Source organism: Pelodiscus sinensis, chromosome 1 (genome assembly GCF_052426305.1).
Source record: "Pelodiscus sinensis isolate ZL-2025 chromosome 1, ASM5242630v1, whole genome shotgun sequence".
Classification (NCBI taxonomy): Eukaryota; Metazoa; Chordata; order Testudines; family Trionychidae; genus Pelodiscus; species Pelodiscus sinensis.
Window position 1 is genome coordinate 306,845,983 of NC_143052.1, and position 24,900 is coordinate 306,870,882.

The window sequence follows — 24,900 nt, forward strand, 5'->3', positions numbered from 1 at the left end:
TTCAGAAGTGGCTTAGGAGAGCTGACCATAATGCAGCTGCATTGTTGTCAAAGAACCAGTCAGTGCATTGCAGCCAGATTCCCTGCTGCCTCTGGGTCAGAGCACTTTATAGCTGTGAGGGCCCAGGGCTGGGACACAGTGAGGTGGGAGAGCCTGCATCCCCCCTGCCACACCAACACAGGGCTGGCAGTTTCCCCTGCCTGGACCAAGAAGCCTGCATTTGTAAGCAGTCTGACAGAGTTTGGATAGCCAGCCCTTTTGCCATGTGGCCCTGAATACAGACCTGAGCCCCAGGCTCCTTGCTCCCCCACCCAGGCTGCAGGTGGCAACTATAACTGTTTGCTCCTCTGGATGATTGCAGATTAGAGACCCCAACAGGCTATGAGTCTGCCAGTCACAGGTGGTGTGTCACCTAGCTATTCCCCTAACTATGGGCAATGCCCAGCAATGTCATGAGGCAGAATGGCCTCCCACTGACCCAAACGGGGAGGGACTACTGCTGACCCACTGCACGGTGGCTTCAGATTTGAGGTCCTGGCTCTAATTTCTCTGTAGTATAAAGATACATTCCTAATTTGTCCTCAGAGGTCCCTGTTTATAGCTTTTGTATAATGGCTGGTGGTTGCTCAATGTAACTGGCACTTTCCAGAGCACCTGGCAGCTGGAGCAATGACCGTACCGTGTCACTTATCTTGAGCCTGATACATTAACGATTCTAGCACATCAGATTACATTTCCTTAGACTGCCTTACATGGGTTGCTGCTGAAAGCTGGTCAGTGTTATTGGCAGCAGGGCTGGCCCACAACATTTTTGCACCTGAAGTGGGGAGCTCAAATGACGCTCCCATGTCCTGTCACTTGGGCCAAAACTTTGAAAGGTCTCAATTCTGCCTTCTTCCTGTTCTACTCCACTCATAGTGCTCCACCATCTCTGTACATCTTGAGCAGAGAGAATACATATGCACCAGCAGCAGACACAATTTTCTATACTCTGGGTCCTAGTGGTGCCCCTCCCCCCGCACAGTCTGGCACCCGAGGCAGCCACCTCAGTTCGCATCATGGTAAGGCCAGCCCTGATTGGCAGGAATACATGCTGCACAGCACTGATGGCAGAAGAGGTAGGACAGCCTTGTAGGGAAGAAGAAAGCAGAGCACAGTGCAACTATGGGTGAGGTAGGAGGATTTGAGATGATAGTGTTTCTATGACTGTACCAGGGAAAAGCTAAATGGATTATTATTATTATTATTATTATTATTTATTATTTTATTGGAATTCCCTTTGTCCTCTTATTTAGTGCAGGTAATATTGAAAGGTTTGAGTCCTATTGCATTCCTGAGATGATTGGTAAGTGGAGAAATCCAACTTTGCATTTAGCTGTGTCTTCTTCCTCTTGTCATATTAATGTGCAGTTCCCACTGCTATCAATGGGTATTAGGAGTGTGTAGGCAAAGGAGATTAGCCCCTAAGAACTAAATACACAATAGAATGTACAACCACAGGCACTCACAAAAATGTCAGAGTCTGAAAAGTACTTTCCTCTTATACTGAGGTTTTAAAAATACATTGCCAAAGCTGTCTTTTTCTTTCAGTGATTGAATGACCCTTCCTTATGAAAATGAACATTGAACAGGCTATATCACCTAGCTGTTTAGTTTAAAAGATAGCAATAGGTGGCATTTCCGTGGGAGGTGATCTTTAGTATTGTAGACTAACATTTGTGTATTTTCTTGTACTGTGATACTTCTACTAGAAAGTAATTGGCCGGTGTCCCAGAAAAAGCTATCAATAACATAATTGCCAGGAGAGCAGGCTATCACTAAAGCAACAGGGTCCTACAGAACCTTTCTTTTTATGTGGGTTGGTGCCAGCATAAGAACAAAACTGTGTGTTTCAATTTTACAGAGAAAGTTAATGAGTTTTCTCCTTTGCCAAGAAAGCAGTTGAAGGTTAAGGAAAGAAGTACTTCAGAAACTGAAAGGGGGAAAGCTCGGTTTTAAAAATATACAATCTGCTAAATGAAATTGTGTTTTAAATTGTAAAGTATTATGGGATTTCCTTTGTTAGGGAAACAAGGTAGAGCTTTACAAGATGCAAGATAATGCACTAATTATGATAGCAATGCTAGAATTAGAAAATATGTAATATATCATTATATTATCAATGAAAATATGTTAATGAATGCCACTAGGATTTCTAAAAGCTGAAAATGTTCTCAAAGTAGCTGATCTCTCTGTCACTCTGAAATCTATTCATTCCAGTTTAGTATGAAAGGGTGAGGGGTGATTTATCAGTTTGACAGACCAATGCTTGGTGTGATTTCAATATTTCAAAATAGGTGTAATATATTTAGACTTTTATAAAGTGTGGGTATTAGTACTGTACTGTACACCATTCTGGCTAAAAAAATAGCACCACACAATTCCAATAAAGTATGCATTGAATAGATTAAGAGATGGCTAACTGATATATCTCAAAAAGGTAGTAGTTAATGGGCATTTGTCATTGAATAGGCTTATTTCCAGTATTCCAGGCGAACAAGGCCTGATAGCATTAAATGTTCCATCAATGATCTGGAAAGAAATATAAAATCACTGCTGATAAAGTTTGCAGATGACACAAAGATTGGCAGAGTGAAATATAATGATGAGGACAGGGCAGGTGTACAGGGTGATCTGAAAAACTTGGCAAGGGGGACCCAGTATAAAATATGTTTTAATGCAGATGTGAGGTCATATCTATAGAATGGGGGTAGAGGGGAAGTGTTTTCTGGGAAGCAGTGACTCTGAAAGGAATTAATGGGTCATAGGGGACAAGCATCTCATCAGATGATTCTGGTGCTGTGGCAAAAAGGGCCAGTGTAATTCTTGACTCTATAAACAGTAGAGTAGTGGGTAGGAATAGGAAGGTGATTTTATCACTGTATATGGCACTGGTGAGAGCAACAGTTGAATACTCTGTCCAGTTCCGGTGTTAACATTTTAAAAAGGATGCTGAAAAAATGGAGAAGATATAGAAAAGAGACACCAAAATTATTTGAGGGCTGGAGAAAATCCCATACAGTGGGCCTTAAAAAGAACTGAATCAGTTTAGCTTATCAAGAAGAAGATTCAGAGATGATTTGATTGTCTTCAAGTGAAGAAAATACCAGGTGATGTAGAAATGGATATAATCCATCAAATGGAGGAGCAGATATCACCCCTGAAATCTCTTCCAATTGTTTCTGTATTGCCTACTATCATCATCTCTGTATGATCCACACCCATCCTCAGACATCTAGCTGTCACCCAAACTCAATCTGTTAGACACTGGAAAGACACAAGATGAGTCACTATTAGCTCTCTCTAATGGCATCACACACACATTAAGCAGAGTGGTAAAAATGATGTTTTACTATTAATTACTGCATTACTGTGGTGCCTAGGAGCACTAGTCATGGACCAGGACCCATTATGCTAGGTGCTTTACAAACACAGAATAAAAAGATTATTCCTGCCCCCAAGAGCTTGCAATCTAAGTACAAGACAATAGACAACAGACGCATGCAGAATGATGAGGGAAAACAATGAGACAATATTGGTCAGGATGATAGGCAGTGGTCTCAGCACACCAGCAACCTAGCTTTTACTTTTTGTAGGCATCGTGATGAAGCAGAGTTTTAGGGAGAGATTGGAAGGTCAGTCACGAGATGGCTTTGTGAATGTTTACAGGGAGGCCACGAGGAGACTCAAGAGAGGACAGTCACGGAAGCAAAGAGAGGACAAGATTTCAGGAAGAGGAGCATGGCCATCTGTGTCAGAGGCAGCTGACAGGTCAAGAAGGATGGGGAAGGAATACAGGTTCTGAGGCTGGCCAGAAAGAGATCATTAGAGACTTTGGTGAGAGATGTTTCAGTGGAATGTGAGGAGCAAGAGGTGGAATGGTCTAGGATGGAATTGGAGGAGGGGAACTCCAGATGAGAGTGTGAACAGTGTATTCAGTGAGGTGAAAGGGAGAAGGAGTGGTAGCAGGAGCAGCTACTGAGCTCAAGGGTGTTTTTTTAGGGATGGGATAGACTAACGCTTGCTTGTCTTGTGAGAAGAAGGAGCCAGAGGAGAGTGAGGTTAAGAAGAGGAGGGGGGAGAGACGAGAGCTGATGTGTGAGAGATTAGGAGATGGGATCAATAGGACAAGTGGAAGAGTTTAAAGAAACAGCTGGGAGACTTCTGTATGAGTGATCAGGGAGCAGGAGAAAGGAACGACAAGCCAAGGAGTGGTGGAAGGTCATATTTTGTCAGTTTGTTCTTGCAAGTAACTCTTGAGCTCCTTTGCAGGGAGAGAAATAGAGGCAAGAGGAGGGGAGAGTTTGAGGAGTGAGTTAAGGTGGACTGGATTGCTGGCATGGGATTCAATTAAACTGGACCAGCAAAGCTGTTTAGCTAGAAAGCTGGCAGAACCGAAGGAGTATTGAATCAATCTGTAGTGGAGAAGTGATCCGCAAGACCATAATCAGTGTGAGAGCAGGACCATTAGAAGGGTTTGGAGTTGAGCCAGAGCTGCTGGTTGGAAGGGTGGACATTGTGATGGGAGAGAAGAGCAAAAGAGTCGAGGGTAGAAGGGGGTGAAGCATGATGAGACTCAACTGCTATTAACAGAAGGAAGGGAAGAGTGAGAAGAGGAAGGAGAGCAGATGAGAGGTCATCAACGCAGATGATACAGAAAGGCCAGGTGACAAGTGGTGGAGGTGGGCTGATGGGCAATGCTGAGAGAGACCATGTGATAGAGAAGGAAATTCAGCAACACAGAGAGAAAGCTGTGCTTGGTGAAGACTAACCCAAGTGAATGGCCTGTCTGGTGATTTGCAGGTTAAACAAAGCCCTAATATGGAAGTCCTGGAGGTATGCTCCGACTGGTACTGAGACCTGGTTGTCTTGGAAAGATCCCCTATCACACTCCCTGTTATTGGGGAGAGGGTGAGTGCAGGCAGTGAGGTAGTGGAGGCAGCTCCTAGCCCAGCTATTTAGTCTCTGCTGTCTGGGAAGGTTCCTCTGTTATAATCCTCCAATCACAGCCCTGTTGGTGGTAAGGGGCAGAGCCAGGCTCTAATGTAGTTGTGGAGATGGCAAACTGCAGTACCCCACACAAGGTCAGAAACTCAGTGAAGGAACAGCCACTCATGCACAGTCGTGTCCTGGCCTATCTGGCCATTTCTCTTTCATTCTTTCTCTTCAGCCTTATTGGTCTTAGTTGAGCTATGTCTACATTACAGTTATTTTTCAGAAAAATTTGGGTACCTTTTTTTGATTCTTTTTTTGGAAGAGGCTTTTCCGACATTTGGCCCGTCTACACGGGGCCAAATGCGGGAAAAACCTCCTCTTTCAGAAGAGCCCTTATTCCCCATAAAATGAGGAATACGGGGCTTTGAAAGAGCATGCCTGCTTTTTCGGAAACTGATCCGAAAAAGCGTACGCACTCCCTCGACTAGGGGTATCCCAGAAAAAAATCTGTAGTGTAGAAATAGCCTTGGGTTTCACACATTTCTTTTGTCTATCTTTATTGATGGTTTAGTCTTTAGCAGGCCTTTAGACTATTACCTTACCTTTGGAACAAATATTGACTTTTAGCTTGATTATGAGGTGAATTTGACCCTAGTGTAAGCAGATATTTGCATTGACATCAATGAAATTTCACACATTACACTGGAGATGCATTAGGCTTTCTAAATCTTCATGGTGAGATGATCAGATCACAAACAGAAAATTCAATGGAAAATCTGTTTGTTGCAAATATCTTGATTGCTTATTAGTTACCTTAGTTTCATTGACTTTCGTTGTTTCACTTACCTTTCCTTCTGAGTCTAAGTCAATATTTTATGATGGTGCTTAGTGATTCAGTTATCAGTGGCTACTGGGCTATACATTTTGGAGTAAAGGTCAGATGGTATTGCATCCTTTAATTTTGACAGTGCTCTAGAGTAATCATTTAATAAAGCCAGCATCTCATCAATCTTTTACAATAAATCTTTGCAGCTCAGAGCATATTTAGACTAGCTCATTTATTCCATTGTCATCAGTCTTTTGCAGCTGGGTCTCTGTATTTGCCAAACAGTTATGTACAAAGACATGATCATGAATGTTCACCTTTTAGAGTTAACAGCCGAGTGAACAGAGTATTAAAGCTGAATGACGTTTGATCTGTAAAAAATGCCTTCATTTCTCTTGTTTTAGACATATTGCCCATGTCTCATGAACAGCTATAATCATTCATCCATCCCTCTAGTGTCCAGTCCAGAAATAGACTAGATAAATTGTACTCAATGGATTGCATTTGCACTAAGAGGCATCCAGGAGGCTTTTTCTGGGTTTTCAGATTGTACATTAGACAAAAATGTCCAAAAAATCTGCATCATTTGCCCTATGTCAATAAGGCAAGAAAAAAACTGAACCGTCAGAATGACTGCTGGAGTGCACAAGCATTTAAATAGACACTTTTTGGGCAGTGTAGAGTGACGGTGTGTCCTCCCTTCAACTCAGAGAGGGACGGACCATCCCTGGTGCCCAGGTGGCGCCCAGATTTGCCCTTTCTGCCAGGAGTGGGAAGGTGGGACAGGCGATATAAAAGGCAGAGCCTCCAGCTCAACTGGGGTCAAGACAGTGAGAGACACAGATGCATGCTGTTCTCTGCAGACTGCTAAATTTGCTGCCGAATTCTGGAGGAGCCTGTGTCTGGAGCCTGTGTCTGGCGGAGCTGTTGGCACTGCCATTGTATCCCTACCCTGAGGATGCCAAGGACACCCATGGAGCTGAGAGTAAGTAGGGCTAATAGGAAGTAGCTCGGGACAGTTGACTAGTCTAGCTGTGTTACTGCCTCTGAATCCAGGTGAGCATGTTGTGGTTGGATTCCCCACTGACCCAATGGCAGAACACTCCACTACTCTGGGGCTGGAGCCTGGTTGAGTCTGGGGGGCCCAGACTCTACTACTAACTTCACTCCAGGGGTGGCAGCCTCCCCACTATAAGTCAAAGGCCTGTGATTGTCTGCTGTTCACCATTGCTAGGACAACAGGCTGTGCCATACATACTGTGCTCTGCCTGAGGGCCAGAGCACTGTAGACCAGTGTCTGTCAACCTCTGAAGACTTTCAGGCATCTGATTTGTCTTGCATACCCCCAAGATTCACCTCACTTAAAATCTACTTGCTTACAACATCAGACATAAAAATACAAAAACTTCACAGCACACTATTACTGAAAAATTGCTGACTCTCTTTTTCACCATATAATTATAAATCAATTAGCATATAAATATTGTACTTACATTTCAGGGTATAGTATATACAGATGTGTAAAAAAAAGTCATTATCTGTATGAAATTTATGAAGCCTGTTGTAAAACTAGGCAAATATCTAAATGCAGTGATGTATCCCTTGCAAAAACCACTGCAAAAGACGGTTTGGGGTTCTGCTCCATGTGGCTGTTGAGACACTAACACCTGCTCTGATACTCGGACGCTTCCCCTGATAGGCAATGATTCTGGCAGTGTAATGAGGTCGTGTGGCTTCCCTCCAACCCAGAGTGTAAGGGACAACAGGGAGGCATGACAGGGAATATTAAAATACCCCCATAAAATATATTAATTCTTAAAAGTGAATTCCAAAACTATTTAATAGCAATCCATTTATGGGACTGAGTATTAAGGAGGTAGGAAAATTATTTATGGCAGGTAACAAATTATTTTAAATATCTTGATGAACCCAATGGAAACGTGCATCAGAGCCTTTTCACAGTGTGTGATTATGTGGTATACTTTATATCCCAGACGTTAGATGCTAGCCTACTCTAAGAACAATTGTTTCCTATTTAGATTGTTTAGGAGATGAAAGCTATCCAAAGGTTTGCTAAGTTTCCTCAAATACTAGGACAAAACTTAAGCTAAAGCAAGGCTAAGCACATGACTTCTTGAATTTGAACCCTAAGTAGGAGAAGGATTGGGCCCATACACCGCTGCACTGTTCTCTGTGTATATTTTGCAACATCCAATTTGGTATGAAGTAAAAATGTTGCAGTTTTGCTATGGCCTTGCCTTGTTTGCACATCTGCCCTCCGCCACAGCACTATCCATGTCACTGGCAATTCTGCAGCCAGATACAGGCAGTCCTCGGGTTACATGGATCCGACTTACATCGGATCCCTACTGACAAACAGGGTGAGGTAACCCCGCACTAGCTGCTTCCCCCCAGCAGACCAGGGAGACGCGAAGCTAGTGCCCCCCCAGCAGACCAGGGAGACGCGGAGCGGCTTTTCTCAGCAGACACCTCAGCTTGAGAATAAAGGACTGAGGGAAGTGAGGTGTGGGAGAATAAAACTGAGCTCTGGAGAAATGTTTGGCTAGAGTTTCCCCTACAATATGTACCAGTTCCGACTTACATACAAATTCAACTTAAGAACAAACCTACAGTCCCTATCTTGTACGTAACCCGGGGACTGCCTGTAGTTATTATTCCCACTGAAATCAGGGGAGTTTGGCACTGATTTCAAAGGGGGAAGGATGGGACCTATGTAGTGAAGACAGTGATGAACAATTATAAAACTAGGGGAAGTAGCAGGAGTAGAATATGTAACTGGAGTCAGCTTTATGTTAAGTCAATCCTGACAGTGTCCACACAGCAGGAGGCCAATGGGAGCTGCCCTCAGCGTTCGATTTGCAGGTTTATACTAGACCTGCTAAATCTAACACCAGAAGATTGACCTCCAGAGCCTTGATCTGCAGGCAAGTGTAAACGTGCCCTGAGTGCTGTGCTTTTTAAAGGTACAATACTCTGTCTAATCATCTGTTTCTAAATGTATCTTATGACATTTTGTCTAAATCCTGATAGGGGAATGGGCTGAAGAAGAATTTGCTTGACATTTGTAGTGAAGTTATTTTTCGTCCTTTGGATTTATTGAGGAAGGAGATGAGCAGTGTTAATTTATTGATATATACATAAATTAGAGATTTATTTGTAATTTTTTGTGCTATACACTTCAGACATGTAAACGGGGGGAACAACTGAGACCTCCTTTGTGTTCTCACACCACATGTGCAGCTCACGTTCTTTGTACTAAAACTGAATGCTAAAGCTTGGAATGTAAAACAATCTCTACGTCTTATGACATTTAATTTTTACTTTCGTTTCATGATTCTTATTATTTTCATCATGAGTTCTCAAAATTTCTCTGATAGATGTAGTATTGAGACTGGTTTTTACACGTAGAACATAGGAGGCTCTTTACTACATCTCCTGTCTGAAGAGTGGTTTAAACAGAATTGTATGAAATATTTGCAGTGAAACGTGGGGGTTCTCGCATGGGATTTATGAACATTTCAAACAAACTTGGTTTAGTTAAATGATTGAAGTGAAACCCGTGTTAAACTTGCATGGAGAAATCCATCTATTTCAAAGGCTTCACTTTGTTACAGTTTCTGATAAAAAAAAAATCTTATGTGGAGTGCTTCCCACAACTTCCATTGACTGGGAATAGTGCACCGTGGCCACTGGGAGCTGTGCTGGTGGACACTCAGTTAAACATACCATCTGGCAGCCTACCAGGGCTTAACTCTGATGAACCACTTCTGGCCCATGATCAGAGGTTCCCCAGGCCTGGTCTAGATAAGTTGATGTATTGGGGTATGTCTACACTACAGAGTTAATATGAACTAACATACGTTAGTTCGAATTAACTTTGATAGGCGCTACACTAGCAAATCGCTAGTTCAAACTTAATTCGAACTAGCGGAGCGCTTAATTCGAACTAGGTAAACCTCATTCCACGAGGACTAACGCCTAGTTCGAATTAAGTAGTTCGAATTAAGGGCTGTGTAGCCACTTAATTCGAACTAGTGGGAGGCTAGCCCTCCCCAACTTTCCCTGGTGGCCACTCTGGGCACCACCAGGGAAACTCTTATGCCCCCCTCCTGGCCCCGGAGCCCTTAAAGGGGCACGGGCTGGCTACGGTGCCCATGTCAGGTGCAAGCCTGCCAGCACCCAGCTAGCAGACCCTGCACTTGGCACGGCACGAACCAGCCACCCGCTGCCACCCAGCCCTCCGCCTTTTCCTGGGACCAGGCTGGCGGCTTCCGGGAGCCTGCCCAGGTCCGCAAGAGGCGGGCGCCCGCCTGGTCTAGTGCAGATATCGTGGACCTCATCCACAACCTCCGCACTAGGCACAGGAAAGTGGCCATCTAGGGCAGGATAGCTGCCAGCCTGGCCACCCAGGAGCAGGTTTGCATGAAAATCAAAGTGGTCCAGTGAGACCCCCGACTCTAAGCCCTGAGTTTAGAATGGCCGTCCTGGGTCAGACCAAAGGTCCATCTAGCCCAGTAGCCTGTCTGCTGACAGCGGCCAACACTAGGTACCCTGGAGGGGATGGACCGAAGACAATGACCAAGCCATTTGTCTCATGCCATCCATCTCCAGCATTCCACAAACAGAGGCCAGGGACACCATTTCTACCCCCTGGCTAATAGCACTCCATGGACCCAACCTCCATGACTTTATCTCACTTCTCTTTAAACTCTGTTATAGCTCTAGCCTTCACAGCCTCCTACAGCAAGGAGTTCCACAGGTTGACTATTTGCTTTGTGAAGAAGAACTTTCTGTTATTAGTTTGAAGCCTGATACCCATTCATTTCATTTGGTGTCCTCTAGTCCTTCTATTATGGGAACTAATGAAGAACTGTTCTTCATGCACCCTCTCCACACCACTCATGCTTTTATAGACCTCTATCATATCCCCCTTAGTCTCCTCTTTTCTAAGCTGAGAAGTTCCAGTCTCTTTAGCCTTTCTTTATATGGGACCTGTTCCAAACCTCTGATCATTTTAGTTGCCCTCCCCTTTCTCACCCTCTCTCTTCCCCTCTCCCACCTCCTTTTCCCAGTCTCCCCGAGTTTTGTTCAATAAAGAGAGTTTCTATTTCTGAACACACGTGTCCTTTTTTTTGTACATCAGGAAGAGGGGCTAGGGAGTGGTAAGTGGAAGGAGGTGAGGGAGGAATGGGGTACGAGCCCCCGATGGGGAGGAATGGGGTGGCTCTGCGGGCTCCTTGGGGTGGAAGCTCTCCTGCAGCCCCGATTGATCCCTCTCCCCAGATGGCAGCCTGCGGCAAGTGCAGCCGGGCTGATGGCCGAGTGCTGTGATGTGCCAAGTGTGGGCACTCAGGGCACTCCAAGCCAGGACTGTTTTGCTGTCCCTCATCGAGTTAGACAACCCCTGAGAACTGTCTGGGCGGGGTGGGGGTCGGGTCCCTTTAAGCACAGCTCTCGGCTAGCCTGAGACAGCAGCTCCACGCTCTAAGTCCTAATCTGATGCCCTGCCGGCACTGCTTCTGGCCATCCTTAACCCCAGTTCAGGGCCCACTCAATGTGGACCTGCTAGTTTTTAGGTTTAGATGCAGTTGTTCGAATGAGCTTAGTTCGAATTAACTAATTCGAATTAAGTTAGTTCGAATTAGTGCTGTAGTGTAGACATACCCTTACTGATTGAGGATCAAGTCAGAAAGGAGCACTGTGATCATCTGGTCTAGTGAAAGTCTATGTATTAGCAGTCTGTGTTTTAAGGACTGATGCTTCAGCTATTCTAACCCTGCTCCCCACAACCCTGTGTCTACCTCTTGGCTTTCATGGATAATGAGAATTATTTAAAATAATAATTTCTATTCTCTTGAACTCAGGAGTCAAAACTCCCAGTTTCATATCTAGAATGTTTACATGGTAATTAAAAAAATGTATACTGTGTCCCAGGTAGTTAAATCAACTGCAAATTAAGGGCCAGATTAATCTGTACACTCTAGCTGCTTTGCATTGTGCTGGTGATGCAAAGTAACTGCAAGCAACAATTTAACTAGATAGCGCATTCAGGTGTTTTTTGCTGCTACAGAGTAGGCTAACACAGCCAGTGTACTAAAAACTAAAATTAAAAATCATGTTGATACTTCATATCTTCAGATTATTAGAAATATTGTGAGAGGGTGGACTAGGCCCTGAGGCCCCCTGCTGGAGGCCTTGTGGTCCTGCCATACCCCACCCCAGAAAAGGACAATAAAGAGGTCCCCCAACCTGCCTAGAGTGGCTTTGTAGGTCAAACAGGCCCCAGCATCCTAGCATAAGTGTTGCATGGCCAGAATGAATTCAGCTCCTTGCTAGAGCTAGAGGAGAGTAGAAGGTGTTCCAGGCTGGCTTCTGGGACTCCACCAGGACAAGACCCTGAGCTGATGGTGAAGAAAGTGCTGGAGCCATGGCGGAATGGCCCAGGGATTTATAGTAGCAACACTGTTATTTAAAGGGACATTGCAGAGAGCTGCTATCTACATGGTCCTTGGGCTGGGACCTAGAGTAGAGGATGAGCATGGTTGTTTTTGTAACTTCCATTAGCCACTGGGGGAAGTGGCTGAAAATTGACTTGGGCTATGTGTACACTACAGAGTTTTTTCAGAAAAACTTCACTTACGTCACTTGCAATCACGTTCTTTCGACAAAAAATTGAAAGAATGGAGGAGCTTTTCCGACATCAGTAAACCGCTTTCTACGAGAAAGAAGCCTTTTTCCGAAAGAGCTCTTTTAGAGAAAGGCATGTGTGGACAGGGAACAGGGAGTTCTTTCAAAAGAAGAGGAAAGAGGAAAAAGCACAGGTGCCCTGGAGGCTACTCCATCCATAGTAGTCACAGCTTAAATGCAAGATAGCGACCATTCAGAGTGGATGCTCTTTCGAAAAAGCAGATCGCTTTTTTGATGCGCTTTTGCTATGTAGATGCTCTCTTTTGGAAGAAGATTTTTTCGGAAATCTCACCTGGAAAAGCTTCCAAAAGAAGCCTGCGGTCTACATGAAGCATTGGAGTCACCACGTAGCCACCACAGAGTGTGCAGGAACACAAACTTGGGCAGGGGGCACTCACGAGAGGTGAGTGCAGCCCACTGCAAGCAAGCTCTTTGATTTTCTTGTTTATGACATTTTTAATTAATAAGGAAATTCCTACACCAAAGCCACATTCAGATGGAGTTAATAATGCATGCACATATCAGTAACTTCAGGTTAAAAAAAAGTATGTAATTTCCTCCTCAAAATAAATATTATAAAGCCAGAAAATTCAATATTAAGGTTAAATTTTAAGAAATCCAAACACATTAGTGCATGGGAATGCACAATTATGGCACCCAACTTTATTTGTGTCTTGTAGAGAAAACATGAGGGAAAAATAGGAGGAAAAAATGCTATTATTAAAGTTTCAGTTTAATCTAATCTGTGATCATAATGTTATGGGTGCCCCTAATTTATTGTAGATTCAGTACTTCTAATGCCAGAACAAACCACTGTGATCATCTAATCTGACCTCCAAAATAATTCCTATAGCAGATCTTTTAGAAAACTATCCAATCTTAATTTACAAATTGTCAGTGATGGAGAATCCATCACAACCCTTGGTAAATTGTTTCAATGGTTAATTACTGTTAAAAAAAAGGGTGCTTTGTTTGCAGTCCAAATGTGTTTATCTTCAACTTCCAGACATTGGCTCATGTTAGACTTTTGTCTGCTAGATTGAGAGCCCATTATTAAATATTTGTTCCCCGCATAGATACTTAGAAAATAATCATGTAAGCCCCTTAACCTTCTCTTTGTTAAACAGATTGAGCTCTTTGAGTCAATCACTATAAACCACATTTTCTAATCCTTTAATCTTTCTCGTGGCTCTTCCGAACTGACTCCAGTTTATCTATATCAGGGGTGGGCAAGAGAGTATCCATGGGCTGGATCCAGCCTGCCAAACCTGTTGATCTGGCCTGCAGATGCCCTGCTGCTCCCCTGCTCCCCAGGCCAATCAAAACCTGGGGATAAGGGAGTGCACAAAGTCTCCTTCACCTGCCAGGGGCACGTGGCACCAGAGGGAACCGCCAGTGGTGTAGCGAGGAGGGAGTGGGGAGGGGGCAGTTGCCCCCGGGTACCACACTAGGGGTTGCCAATTTAGTTCCCCTTTGCTCCTCGTTATCCCTCGGCTTGCCTGCTCCTCTTCTGCCCACCGCCGCCGGCTGGAGCCTCCTCCCCATTCCCAGCCTGACCCCCTCCATCTCCACCGGCAGGTTAGTGTGTGCGGGGGCCCAGACCCAAACTGGAGGGGTGGGGGAAGACACAGTACAAGCTGCCCCCCTCCTCCCAGTGTCGGGCTCAGCTGTGCACCAGGTTTGGGGCCCTGCTGTGTGGTAGTGGCAATAGGGGAAAGGCACAAATTTTGCCTTTTCCCTGGGCGCGTAACATCCTCCCTATGCCTCTGGGAGCTGCCAGCTGTTTTTAACAGCTGGCAGTTCATACTAAGTGCCACGCACCCCTTGCAGGGTAGGGTGCGAGAGACTTTGTGTGCTCCCACGCCGCCAGATCCTGAGGGTGGGAGGAGCATGCAAAGTCTTCCACCAGGAGCACCTAGAGGGAACCACCAGCTATTCAAAACAACTGGTGATTCTCTCTACATGCCAGTGGGGTGGGAGGCAAAGACTCCAATCAGAATCTGGGGGCTGGGGAGCACAGGAAGTTTTCTGCCCCTGCCTCTTATGCCCATAGTCCTGCCCCTTCTGGGGTGGGCCATGGCCACTTCAGAAAATAATAAAATACCCTCCTTTCAAAAATTATTGCCTGCCTTTAATCTACATCCTTCTTGAATTGGCGATAGCAGAACTGGATGTCGTATTCCAGCCGTGATTACACTACTGCGAAACATAGATGTAAAATAGCCACTGTTCCTACATGAGTCTCCTATTTACGTGTCCCAGGGTCATATTAGCGCTTTTGCTCACAGCGTCACACTGGAAGTTCATGTTCAGCTGATTATCCACCACAACCCTTAAATCTTTTCAGAGTTATTGCTTTCCAGGATAGTTTCCCCCCCATCCTGTAGGTATTGACTATATGCTTTGTTCTCAGATGTATATATTTACATTTAGTTGCTTATACCCATTTTAACAAGTGATCTAGATCACCCTGTATCAATGACCAGCCGTCTTCATTATCTACCACTCCTTCAGTCTGGGTCAGCCGCAAACTTTCGGTGATGGTTTTATGTTTTCTTTCAAGTCATTGATAATGTTAAATAGCATAGGGCCAAGAAGCGATCTTTTCAGGACCCCATTAGAAACACATCCACTCAACGAGGATTCCCCATTTATAGTTACATTTTGAGACCTATCAAAATATGGATTAAAAACTGGCTATTTTAGTTTTTTCAATTAAAATGTCATGTGGTACCAAGTCAAACACCTAACAAAATTCTAAGCATATTACATCAGCATTATTATCTTTATCACCCAAACTTGTAATCTCACCAAAAATTATCACTCTTAATTCACCAGAATCTATTTTCACAAACACCTATTGATTTACATTAATTATATTACCCTCCTTTAGTTCTTAATTGTGTCCCATATCAGCCATTCCCTTATCTTTCCTGGGACTGTCGTCATGCTGACAGTCTTATAATTATCTGTGTCATCCCAATTATGCTTTTTAAAAATTAGCACAACATCAGCTTTGCTCCAGTCTTCTGGAATTGCTCCGATACTCAAACATTTATTGAAAATCAACATTAATAGTCCAGTGAACTCTTCAGGCTGCTTTTTTGAAAGTCTTGGATGCACATTATCTGGACTTGCTGATTTAAAAATGTCCAACTTGTAGCTTCTGTTTAACGTCCTCCACGGATGCTAGTAGAACAGAAGGAATGTTCACGCTCAATACAGAACACAAATAATTATTGAACACTTTTGTATTTCTGCATTATCATTGATAATAACTTCTATTTAGTAAAATTTAAACAACTAGAATAGTCTAGTAGCATCTTAAAGACTAACAAAACATGTAGATGGTATCATGAGCTTTCGTGGATGAAGTCGTGAGTTATGCCCATGAAAGCTCATGATACCATCTACATGTTTTGTTAGTCTTTAACGTGCTACTAGACTATTTGTTGTTTTTTAAGGTTTTCTAGTTAAAGACTAACTCGGCTACCCCTCTGAAGCTTTCTGTCTATTAGTGGCCCAATGCCATAATCAGGATTCATTTTGTTTCTAATATGTTTTAAAAACTCCTTTTTGTTGTCCTTAACATTGCTAGACATTGATTTCTCCTTGTGTCACTTGGTTTCCCTTATTAATTTTTGACAGTTCCTAATTTCCCCTTTCTTCCATCTGTTATATACACACACACACACACACACACACACACACACACACACACACACACACACACTTTTTGCATCTGCCTTCACTCCACCCCCCCCCCCCACACACACACTTTTTGCATCTGCCTTCACTCCCCATTTTAGGCTTATTTGAGATTTTTTAAACCAGCATAGTCTTCTTTCTCAATTGTGGAGCTGTGGGGGTGGTTTTTTTGGCAGCTAAGAAGCTGTTCTTAAATTATTCCATATTATCATTCAAGCTTTTATGAGTAATTTTGTCCTAAGAATAGCAGCCACACACTTCCATATTCCTTTAACAAAGTTGTTTTCATTTCCCTGGGTCACATGTCCACAGCCCTAGATGTCACACATGCTTCACTCTGATCTCAGAACTCCCCTATGTTCAGTCGCAGTGTTACCTCAGGGGCTAGGTAACAAATAAAATTAAAAGACAGGCCTAAATTTCGGTGTCCCTGTACAGCAAATGCAAGTTTCTAAGCAATACTGTATCTATCACCGGCCAATTTTAACCAAATGAAGACAGACTCCAAATCAAGTTTAAACAAATCTATTAAACAATTGAGAAATGACACAGCATATAACATAAAAGTACATATAAATCCACAACAATAATGATAACTATTTGGTATAAGGTTCCCGAACAACCCACACCCTTGAACAGAGGGGAAGAAGATAGAACAGACCCTGGACAAAAAGGGAGTTTAATTTACATAAGTGTCCTGGTGGCTGTAGCTGGTTGATGCCTAGGACCTCAGCCTCTGGGCTGATGGAGAGCCCTTTGGGAGGAGCACTAGGAAGATCCTGCGGACTTTCGAAAGAAGGCGTTCTTCCTCGTAAATTGAGGTTTACCGCCATCGAAAGAAAAGCCGCGTTCTTTCGAAATAATTTCGAAAGAACGCGGCTTGAGTCTGGACGCAGGGGAAGTTTTTTCGGGAAAAGGCTACTTTTCCCGAAAAAAACCCTGAGTCTGGACACGGTCTATGTCTAATGGGGGAATAAAATCCTTGATTAACCTTCAGCAAGATGTTAATCTCCTTGAGAGAATACTTACAATAGATGTTAAATTTTTCCCTAAGGAAAAGTGCAATAAAACTTAGCTCTAAGTGTACAGCTAGGCTATTCCCATACCAAGTTTCATGTTCAAGACTACAGCCATTTTTTAGTTACCATGTGGATGAAAAAGTGTGTTAAGAGAACATTTTATTCATGTAGTCATAGTTACAAAATGTCCTAAAGCTTTAATCATCAAACTTCATAAAAATGAAATATTTTAAAAATCACCCTTAGGCAGAGACTAATCATGGCATAGTTCAGTACAATGCAAAATTTCTGAAAGCATTAGTAAGTAAAAACAAGGGCTTACAATGAACATTTCAAACCATAAATGTAGATTCCCTACAATAGCAGACCTGGGCAGACAGCTTGTTCAGTGAATTTACTGCATTTTATTTTTCCAAATTATCCATGAAAAAGAGTTTGTTGAAAAATTGGCAAAATTTCAAAAGTTAATTGAGGGTTTTTTTTTTTAAATCAGTGGCTTATAGAAGTGAACACTTGAAAAATCCAAAGTTTTGATGAAACTTCTTAGTGAAAAATGTTCAGTATTTTTAAGTCAGCTTTAAGTCAAAATTTTAATTGGGTGCTGTGCATGCTATGTTTCTCCTTTTTCTTTATAGATATGCCTACTATTAATAATAATCTGAAGCTAGGAAATCATGGACCTTAAGAACAAAATGGGCCCTTCTGATCATCTAATCTGACCTCCTGCACTGCAAACCACAGAGTCTCATCCACCTACAGCCTCTGGCTGAGTTACTGAAGGCCTCAGTAATAAGATAAAGACTTAAAGTGACAGAGATTCTACCCTATACTCCTGTTTAAACCTGCAGATGACCTGTGCTCCAACCCCTGCCAGAGTGATCTGGGGAGAAATTCCTCCTTAATCCCAAATAGGGGGATCTGCTAGACCCTGAGCATGTCAGCAAGACCCACCAGCCAGAGAGAATTCTCTGAAGTAACTCAGAATAACACTATGGTCTACATTAAGAATAACTTCCCTTATTTTGCAATAACAAGCAGCGTATCCACACTACCAAGCCTGTTGTTTCGAAATATGGAGCTGGTTGTTTCCAAATAATAGCTCCTGCTTTCCTTGGGGAATAAGTTTATTTCAAAATAGTTATTTGGGGAGTTATTATTTCAAATTTAGTTACTTCGAAATAATTTCCTAGAGTAGACATTCCCTCAGAGCTGTCCCCATCCAGGATACGTCTAGACTACATGGCTCCGTCGACGGAGCCATGTAGTTTTCTTTGTTTGGCAAAGGGAAATGAAGCCGCGATTTAAATAATCGCAGCTTCATTTAAATTTAAATGGCTGCCCTGCTCTGCCGATCAGCTGTTTGTCGGCAGATCAGGGCAGTCTGGACGCTCCCCTGCCGACATGAAAGCCCTTTATCTACCTCCCCGGTAAACCTCATCCTACGAGGCATAACGGGGAGGTCGATAAAGGACTTTCAGGTCGGCGCGGGAGCATCCAGACTAGCGCGCTGAGCCGACAAACAGCGGATCAGCTGTTTGTTGGCTTAGCATGGCAGCCATTTAAATTTAAATGAAGCTGCGATTATTTAAATTGTGGCTTCATTTCCCTTTGCCGATCAGCCTAATCTACATGGTTCCATCAATGGAGCCATGTAGTTTAGACACACCCCTAGGCTATGTCTAGACTGGCCCCTATTACGGAATAGGGATGCAAAGCAGGTAAGTCAGAATAGGGAAATCCGCGGGGGATTTAAATATCCCCCGCGGGGTTTAAATAAACATGTCCGCCGCTTTTTTTCCGGAGGATCTCTTATTCCTACTTCAAATGAGGAATACAGCTATGAGGAGTATTCCTATGGAATGAGGAGTATTCCTATGGATTGAGGAGTACAGCTAGTTCGGATTAGGAAGCCTAATCCGAACTAGCTACTCCGTGCCGTGTGTAGCCGCGCGGCACGGGGTTCGAACTAGCCGGGATTTAAATCCCGGGCTTCATTTGCAAGTGCGGTATGTCTACATTACCCTCCTAGTTCGAATTAGGAGGGTAGTGTAGACATACCCATAGAGACTTTCTCTGCTTGAGATCTATATTTGTGAATTTTTTCATGCAGTCAGGTCCCTAAGGTAAAACTCTCCCCCTGCCCCAACCTCCATTTTATTCAAAGTTGGGAAAAACAGAGGGAATTCACAGACAGCAATGGACTCTGCCCTTGTCACAAGGCACTGAGTCCTAAGGACACAACAATCAACCAATCCTGATTAATTAGAAAAGAAAACAATCCTTTATTATTCAACACAAAACTACAGTTGCAAGCATAGTTAAGTGGCTAGATGGAAAGAGCCACCAATTGATATAGATATTCAGGGAAATTCCCTGGGCTAAAAGCTTTGTTACAAAAGAAAAAAAAACACTTAACAAGCTCAGACATTATTTCCACATCCCCAAACTAGGAAAACAACAAATCCTGATGGATTAGCTAAAATTTCCCTACTTACACCTTGTAAGAAGTCTGTTCTTGGAGAGAGAAGTGTCTCCCAGCTCTCTCAATATGTGGGAGAAATTGCTCTGAATCTCAAACAAAAAAGAGAGAGAGAGAGAAAACTGTCTCTTCCAGTTTGAAATTCCTACCTATGTTGTTGTTGGCTGACCACCCGATACCTGGCTAGGTACAGGAGACATTAGTTAATCTCTTAGTCCCTGGGTGCTGATTAGCACTAATTATGACTGTGGTCAAGCAATTCCACAGGCTGCACCTGGAAGAGGAGCTGGGAGGTAGGGGTTGATAAAATGGGCAGGAATGGAAGGGGCCTGTGTGAAGCCCAAGAGTGGAGAGCAGAAGGGGGTTGCAGCAAGGCAGGCTGTAATCATGCTCTTGGAGGAGAGCAGTAGATGAGCTCAGGGAGAGGGGGAATAGCAAGGCAGGAAAAGGCTCAGAGGAAAGCAGCAAGGTAGGAGAATGTACGACTTAGCTGCTGACCAGAGGGCTCCTAAGCTGGAACCCAGAATAGAGGGTGGGCCTGGGCTCCCCTACCAGCCACTGAGCACATGGTATACAACCAGCAAAGGACACTGAGCTGCCTGGGACTGCTGTCCTGGAAAGACTTTGATTCCCACTGGAGGGTATGGTCCCAAGAGAGGATGTTGTGTGGATAATGGTATGCAAGTCTGTTCTGCTACCGCTGTAGCTAGTGGATTAGCTTTGCATGTCAGCTTCTAGATATTGACCAAGTACTGGGCATACTATTTATGGAAAAAACTATTAGAATCAATAGTGATGTAGGCAGATCTGACACTGACCATATATAATGATGGCACAATCATGGAGGCTTGGTGTAATACTGCAAAGTTTGAGAATCACAGTGCCACTTGCGGAGTACCCTAACTTTTTTGTACACCTTCATCGTGTCCTTATACTACCCCTTGATTTAGTAAAATGTGAGAACCAGAACAGCAATGCCAGCACATCAGAACTTATCTGAGAATGACACTGATTTAGTCAAGAAGATTTTGAGCACTGTCAATCCTACATGTTTAGTCAATGTCTCCCAAAAATTGTTCCTGAGGAATCCTAAGAAGATAGGTGCAGCACAGACTGCCAGGGAGAATTTACTATAGTATAGAAAAGTGCCAGATAGGTGAATAAAATTATATTTCCTTATACAGAAGTGACACAGAGAACCAGAAATCATAGTCATGATTCTGACTAGGAATAGTGAAAGATAAATTTGTATTACAGTTGCCTTATTTATCGCTAGGATATTTACCCGACATTGTTCAGGTCCATAACTCAATTAAGGGTTTTTTTTTAAATAAAAGGAAAATGTACATGCTTTATTTAAAGGACTATATTTTTAAAGAAATACAGTGTTATTTTTTAAATTAATTTTATTTCAGATTTCTTAAAGGGATTGTTATATTTTTTCCATTTAATTTTTTAGTACTTTTTTTAAAATGGGAATTCCATCAAGTGTATTTTCTTTCTTCATCCCTATAAACTCTTATCACTCACTATGTTTTAACAAAAAAGGACTGTGGTCAATTTGATTTCCAGCAACATTTTCTTCTGGTTTTCTAACCTTAAGCATTTGATTTTAGTTGTGCCAAAACTGAATACTACTCCAAATTTCTTTGTTTTATCTCTTTTCTGTAAGGTTTATGGAGAAGCAATCCTATTCTAGGTTCATCCTATTTATCTGGCTCATCTTGGGTCAGTCTCTTTCAACACTTACTCATTTATGTCCATTTTGAGGACTGTTCCTGCTTTGGTGATTTTCTGTCTCTTTTCTATTTGGTTTTATGAGAAGCAATCCCATTCCAGGCACATCCTGTTTTCCTGGCACAACCAAACCCTGACCTTGCTTTAAGTTATGCTAAGAGGAATCTATACACCAAATTTGGTGGTCCTAGCTCTGACCGTTTAGGACAGGGCTGGGCAATATGCAGCATGAGGGCTGGATCCAGCATGCCTAACACTTTGTTCTGGCCTTCAGACTGTATCTGGCCACTTTCTATTTATAATCTGCTACCTGTGCCACCAAATTTCCAGGTGGTGGCTCATGCAGCAGGATCTTATTTAAATGGCTCATGATCATAGTGCTACGGAACTATGACCCTTTAAATAGCCACAGCAATCTCAGGCTGCTGCTAAGCAATGTGGTATCATTGGGGCTAGAAGCCAAAAGCCTTTGCTGTGTGTGTTTACAACTCTGGAGGGAGGCTAGTCCCCACCCCCTCCCTTTCCACCTCAGGCACTGCCCCTTCCAGGGGTGGAGCCAACCCATGACCAGGACCAAAAAAGTGGCCTCCCTGCAAAAATTATTGCCCATTCCTTGTTTAGGGGGAGTTCTTGAACAAATAGACAGACAAATATGTATGCTCTTCTTTATACAGAAGATAAGCAATCACCCCTCACACCGGAGGAGGAGAAGCCCAATACCCCCAAGGCTGGGAGGTCTGCTACCACCACTGCGAATAGGAAATGTAGGGTAGTGGTGGTCAGAGACTCTCTTCTGAGGGGGACCGAGGCGTCCATCTGTCGTCCTGACATTTCATCTCGGGAGGTATGCTGTCTGCCGGGGGCTCATATCCAAGATGTTACGGAGGCATTGTCGAGGATTATCTAGCCCTCTGACTACTACCCCATGCTACTCACCCATGTGGGCACAAATGATACTCTGAGGTGTGACACTGAGCAGATCAAGAGTGACTACAGGGCTCTGGGAGTACAGGTGAAGGAGTTTGGAGCGCAGGTGATATTCTCTTCGATCCTTCCTGTCAAAGGTAGGGGCCTAGGCAGAGACAGATGCATCCTGGAGGTGAATGCCTGGCTATAAAGATGGTGTCGCCAGGAGGGCTTTGACTTCCTTGACCATGGGATGCTATTCCAGACAGGACTGCTAAGCAGGGATTGCGTCCACCTTACGAGGAGGGGGAACACCCTATTTGGTAAGCCCTAACCTAGTGAGGAGGGCTTTAAACTAGGTTCGACGGGGACAGGTGAGCAAAGCCCACAGGTAAGTGGAGAACATGGAGACCTGGGAGATGGGTCGGAAATGGGAGGGAGCGTGGGCTACAATGGCAGAGAGGAAGGAGGGTCAGGGCAAAACTGGGAGGCAAGGTCAAATCAGGATCTTAGATGCCGATATACAAATGTGAGAAATATGGGAAATAAGCAGGAAGAACTGGAAGTGCTAATAAATAAGTACAATTATGACATTGTTGGCATAGCAGAAATTTGGTGGGATAATACACGATTGGAATGTTTGTATGGAGGGTACAGCTTGCTCAGGAAGAACAGACAGAGGAAAAAAGGGAGGAGGTGTTGCCTTATACATTAAAAATGAACACACTTGGGCTATGTCTACACTTGCGTCTTCTTGTGCGAGTAATATGCAAATGAGGCTAAGCGTTGAATATCGCAGAGCCTCATTTGCATAACTAATGAGCCGCCATTTTTTTCAGAAGAGGCTCTTGCGCAAGAAGGAGCGTCTACACTGCCCCTTCTTCCGCAAGAAAAACCCTCTTGCGCAATGCCGTTCTTCCTCTCAAGTAATAGGTGTAACGGCATTGCGCAAGAGGGTTTTTCTTGCGCAAGAAGGGGGCAGTGTAGACAGCTCCGTCTTGCGCAAGAGCCTCTTCTGAAAAAAATGGCGGCTCATTAGTTATGCAAATGAGGCTCTGCGATATTCAACGCTTAGCCTCATTTGCATATTACTCGCACAAGAAGACGCAAGTGTAGACATAGCCCAAGTGTGTTCATTTTTAATGTATAAGGCAACACCTCCTCCCTTTTTTCCTCTGTCTGTTCTTCCTGAGCAAGCTGTACATAGCCTTGGAGTGAGGTGGAGATGGACAAAGGAGATGGAAGTGCTGAGAGTCTCTGGGTTAGGCTAAAAAGGATTAAAAACAAGGGTGATGACATGCTAGGAGTCTACTACAGGCCACCTACCCAGGTGGAAAAAGTGGATGAGGCTTTTTTTAACAACTAACAAAATCATCCAAAGCCCAAGATTTGATGGTAGTGGGGGACTTCAACTATCCTGATATATGTTGGGAAAATAACACTGCAGGGCACAGACTATCCAATAAGTTCTTGGACTGCATTGGAGACAACTTTTTATTTCAGAAGGTTGAAAAAGCTACCGGGGGGAAGCTGTTCTAGATTTGATCCTAACAAATAGGGAGGAACTGGTTGAGAATTTGAAAGTGGAAGGCAGCTTGGGTGAAAGTGATCATGAATCATAGAGTTCACAATTCTAAGGAAGGGTAGAAGGGAGAACAGCAAAATAGAGACAATGGATTTCAGGAAGGCGGATTTTGGTAAGCTCCGGGAGCTGATAGGTAAAGTCCCATGGGAATCGAGACTGAGGGGAAAAACTGAGGAGAGTTGGCAGTTTTTCAAAGGGACATTGTTAAGGGCCCAAAAGCAAGGCATTCCGATGTGTCGGAAAGATAGAAAATACGGCAAAAGACCACCTTGGCTGAACCACGAAATCTTGCATGATCTAAAAATAAAAAGGAGTCCTATAAAAAATGGAAACTGGGACAAATTACAAAGGATGAATATAGGCAAACAGCACAGGAATGCAGGGGCAAGATTAGAAAGGCAAAGGCACAGAATGAGCTCAAACTAGCTAGGGAATAAAGGGAATCATAGAATCATAGAATAATAGGACTGGAAGGGACCTCAAGAGGTCATCGAGTCCAGCCCCCTGCACTCAAGGCAGGACCAAGCTCCGTCTACACCATCCCTGACAGATGTCTATCTAATCTGTTCTTAAATATCTCCAGAGAGGGAGATTCCACCACCTCCTTTGGCAATTTATTCCAATATTTGACCACCCTGACAGTTAGGAATTTTTTCCTAATGTCCAATCTAAACCTCCCCTGCTGCACTTTAAGCCCATTACTCCTTGTCCTGTCCTCAGAAACCAAGAGGAACAAATTTTCTCCTTCCTCCTTGTGACACCCTTTTAGATATTTGAAAACCGCTATCATGTCCCCCCTTAATCTTCTTTTTTCCAAACTAAACAAGCCCAGTTCATGAAGCCTGGCTTCATAGGTCATGTTCTCTAAACCTTTAATCATTCTTGTCGCTCTTCTCTGTACCCTTTCCAATTTCTCCACATCTTTCTTGAAATGTGGCGCCCAGAACTTGACACAGTA

The 24,900-nt window shown here is 43.5% G+C and overlaps 1 long non-coding RNA gene across 1 annotated transcript in view; it reads left to right on the top strand.

Moving 5' to 3' along the window:
• The first annotated feature begins 1,038 nt into the window (after positions 1–1,038).
• The window catches only part of LOC142827145 (uncharacterized), a 63,238-nt gene continuing 39,376 nt past the window's right edge, over positions 1,039–24,900 (top strand). The window contains exon 1 of the long non-coding RNA XR_012901599.2: positions 1,039–1,173. This is a non-coding gene — a long non-coding RNA (uncharacterized LOC142827145). The remainder of the gene's footprint in view (positions 1,174–24,900) is intronic.